The sequence below is a fragment of the Bison bison genome, unplaced genomic scaffold (genome assembly GCF_000754665.1).
Source record: "Bison bison bison isolate TAMUID 2011002044 unplaced genomic scaffold, Bison_UMD1.0 scf7180017864263, whole genome shotgun sequence".
Taxonomy (NCBI): domain Eukaryota; kingdom Metazoa; phylum Chordata; class Mammalia; order Artiodactyla; family Bovidae; genus Bison; species Bison bison.
Window position 1 is genome coordinate 4,788,599 of NW_011494835.1, and position 4,241 is coordinate 4,792,839.

Sequence of the window (4,241 nt, forward strand, 5' to 3'; positions counted from 1 at the left end):
TTTTGCACTTACTATCTGACAGGCACAGAGACACTTATTATGTACATGTATTACATATATTATTTCATCCACTGCTCACAACAATCTGGGGTAACAATCACTCTCAATTTAAAGGTGGGAAACTTGCGGTTTAGAAAGATTAACTTGCCTAATGTGTGTGTGCGTGCTAAATCACTTTGGTCGTGTCTGACTTTTTGCTACCCTATGGACTGTAACCTTCCAGGGTTCTCTGTCAATGGGATTCTCCAGGCAAGAATACTGGAGTGGGTTGCCATGCCCTTCTCCAGGGGATCTTCCCAACCCAGTGATAGAACCCGTGTCTCTTACATCTCCTGTGTTGGTGGGTGGGTTCTTTGCTGCTCGCAGCACTTGGGAAGCCCTGACTTGTCTAATAGTACCCCATAATGGAGCTAGGAGTGGAGCAGTGGTCTGTGTTCATAAAGATTCATAATCTCATTCTATTAATATTATGCATGAGGTGTTTTTTATTGTAGTTTTTCTTTTTCCTAACAGGTATTACCACAAAAAGCAGACTTTATCAATGGTATTAGGCAGCTTTATCAAAACTGTGAGATGACTGCTGAAAATGTGTTAAGGAGGACTTAGGACTGTGGTTAGAGTCCATTTCTATTCAAGCCTCAGAAAGCTCCTCCAGCCATCAAATACAACAGAGGTTGACTATTGCACTTCTTATTTTATTCCAGGATTATCCATTTCAGCTTATTGAGGTGGTTATAATTGCATGTCTATAACTGTCAATACATTTCATTTGCCTATTGTGATGACTTGAAAATAAGCTCCAAAATGTTCCCTGATCAATTCTCGATAACTGGAAGAGTGAAAATGAAAATAGCATCAATTATTGAATCCCTGTGATACCAGACATTGCACTAACGGCTTTATGTGTCACCTTAATTTTCACTAAGATGATATAGAATAGATGGTCTTATTTTAACTTTGCCCATAAAGAAACCGAAGGTCAGAGGAGTTGAATAACTTGGACAAGAACTTTTAGCAAGATTTAGAGCCAACTCAACAGAACCCATTTGATCAATTCCATTAATGTTCATTGAGCATAAACACTGTGCTAGGCACAGAGTAGTGAGTGGGGATTCCACAGGGCAGAAGACACACTTGGTCTTGCAGATCTAATGAGCCAGGATGGTTTGGTTCCCCTGAGTGCTGAGTGCCTCTAATCATGATGACAAATCTTTTTTTTTTTTGAAGGATAATTGCTTTACAGAATTTTTTGTTTTCTGTCAAACCTCAGTCTTAGTCAGCCATAGGTATACATATATACCCTCCCTTTTGAACTTCCCTCCCATCTGCCTTCCCATCCCACCCCTCTAGGTTGATACAGAGCCCCTGTTTGAATTTCTTAACCATGCAGCAAATTCCCATTTGCTGTCTTTTTTACATATGGTAATGTAAGTTTCCATGTTACTCTTCCCATACTTCTCACCCACTCCCCATGTCCATAAGTCTATTCTCTATGTCTATTTCTCCACTGCTGCCCTGTAAGTAAATTCTTCAGGATCATTTTTCTATATTCTGTATATATGCATTAGAATATGATGTTTATCTTTCTCTTTCTGACTTACTTCACTCTGTATAATAGGTTCTAGGTTCATCCACCTCATTAGAACTGACTCAGAGGCATTCCTTTTTATGGCTGAGTAATAGGTATATTCCATTGTGTATATGTACCACAACTTCTTTAGCCATTTATCTGTTGATGGACATGTAGATTGCTTCCATGTTCTAGCTATTGTAAATAGTGCTGCAATGAACAATGGGATACGTGTGCTTTTTCAATTTTGGTTTCCTTAAGATATATCCTAGGAGTAGGATTGCTGGGTCATATGGTGGTTTTTTTCCTAGTTTTTTAAGGAATCACCATACTGTCTTTCATAGTGGCTGTATCAATTTACATTCCCACCAACAGTGCAAGAGTGTTTCCTTTTCTCCATACCCTCTCCAGCATTTATTGTTTGTAGACTTTTTGATGATGGCCATTCTGACCTGCATGAGGTGATATCTCGTTGTAGTTTTGATTTGCATTTCTCTAATAATGAGCGATGTTGGGCATCTTTTAATATGTTTGTTAGCTATCCATATGTCTTCTTTGGAGAAATGTCTCTTTAGGTCTTTTCCCCACTTTTTGATTGGGTTGTTTGTTTTTCTGGTATTGAGTTGTATGAGCAGCAGCTTGTATATTCTGGAAATTAATACTTTGTCAGTTGTTTCATTTGCTATTGTTTTCTCCATTTTGAGGGTTGTCTTTCCCCTTTACCTATAGTTTCCTTTGCTGTGCAAAGATTTTAAGTTTAATCAGGTCCCACTTGTTTACTTTTGTTTTTATTTCCATTACTCTAGGAGGTGGGTCATAGAGGATTTTGCTTTGATTTATGTCATTGAGTGTTCTGCCTATGTTTTCCTCTGTTTTATAGTTTCTGGTCTTAAATTTAGGTCTTTAATCCATTTTGAGTTTACCTTTGTGTATGGTGTTAGGAAGTGTTCTAATTTCATTTTTACATGTAGCTGTCCAGTTTTCCCAGCACCATTTGTTGAAGAGGCTGTCTTTGCCCCATTTTATATTCTTGCCTCCTTTGTCAAAAATAAGGTGCCCATAGGTGCATGAGTTTATTTCTGAGCTTTCTATCTTTTTCCATTGGTTTATATGTCTGTTTTTGTGCCAGTACCATACTGTCTTGATGACTGTAGCTTTGCAGTATAATCTGAAGTCAGGAAGGTTGATTCCTCCAGCTCCATTCTTCTTTCTCAAGACTGCTTTGGCTGCGGGGTCTTTTGGGTTTCCATATGATCCAACCAGCCCATTCTAAAGGAAATCAGTCCTCGGTGTTCACTGGAAGGACTGATGCTAAAGCTGAAACTCCAATACTTTGGCCACCTCTTGTGAAGAGTTGATTCATTGGAAAAAACTCTGATGCTGGGAGGGGTTGGGGGCAGGAGGAGAAGGGGATGACAGAGGATGAGATGGCTGGATGGCATCACTGACTCGATGGACATGAGTTTGAGTGAACTCCGGGAGTCGGTGATGAACAGGGAGGCCTGGTGTGCTGCGATTCATGGGGTCACAAAGAGTCAGACACAACTGAAAGGCTGAACTGAACTGATGAATTGTGAAATTTTTTGTTCTAGTTCTGTGAAAAATGTCATTGGTAATTTGATAGGGATCATACTGAATCTGTAGATTGCATCTGGTCCAAGTATCAGATACTCCTATTGGGTAATAGTGTCCCATGGTCCCTGCAGCAGCCGCATCTTATAGCACTCATCAACTCCTTCCCAGATGTCCTTCAGAGCTAAAGGTCTTCCATCTAAAAAGCTTGCCCTAAAGCAAAGCACAGGCACTTGGCAGCTGCAGGAATATATGACATGATATTCATATTTAATCACTTTGGCTGCTGTGGTGGTCTCGGTTACATCAAAATCATCCGGGGGCAGAGCGGGGTGGCGGGGGGGTGGGAATCTAAAGCCTCCTCCACAGGAAGAAATGTCTGTACATGGACAGATGTTCCTTGATGTGACATTGCAGTTCCATTTTTAACTTGAAAATGTGGTTTGCATATGTAGTCATTAGAACAGTCCTTTGAAGCTCTCCATTCCCAATCATCACCTATCTTTTGTGAAGGTTTAATGAATTCTGCACAATAATGCTGAAATGTTTTTTCTCCAAAGAACTCATCTTCTTCCATACTAAATGAGAACCTGCCACCCAGCTCAGTTGACGGCAAATCTTATAAATGTTTATAGACTATATTTCTGTTCTTTGGCCTATCATTTATAATTGTTGTAATGGAAAAATCATACCTGTTAAGTAATAATTTGTTCATATAACAGCCACTGAGGTCCACATAGTATTCTCCATATAATTGCAGACTTTCTTGGTTCTTTTAAAGAATATTTGTTTATTTACTTGGCATGCCAGGCCTTAGTGACAGCGTGCTGGGTCCTTCAGCTGTGGAATATGGGATCTAGTTCCCTGACCAGGGGTTGAACCCAGGGCCCTTACACTGGAAACATGGAGTCTTAGCTACTGGACCAACAGGGAAGTCTCCCAGACTTTCTGATAGAACATAAGTTGTCAAGACAGGTTAGGGGCAGCTTTTCCTAAAACAAAGCACCAATAGTTATTACAAAAATGGCAATAACAAAAGCCCGGGTGAATTTAAGCAAAAATCTCCTCAATTGTCTTCAACTGCAAATCCCAACATAAA

At 39.8% G+C, this 4,241-nt stretch overlaps 1 pseudogene; it reads right to left on the bottom strand.

The window, feature by feature from the left end:
• Positions 1 to 3,243: 3,243 nt before the first annotated feature.
• LOC104994642 lies at positions 3,244 to 3,719 on the bottom strand (annotated as a pseudogene).
• Between the last annotated feature and the right edge of the window lie 522 nt (positions 3,720 to 4,241).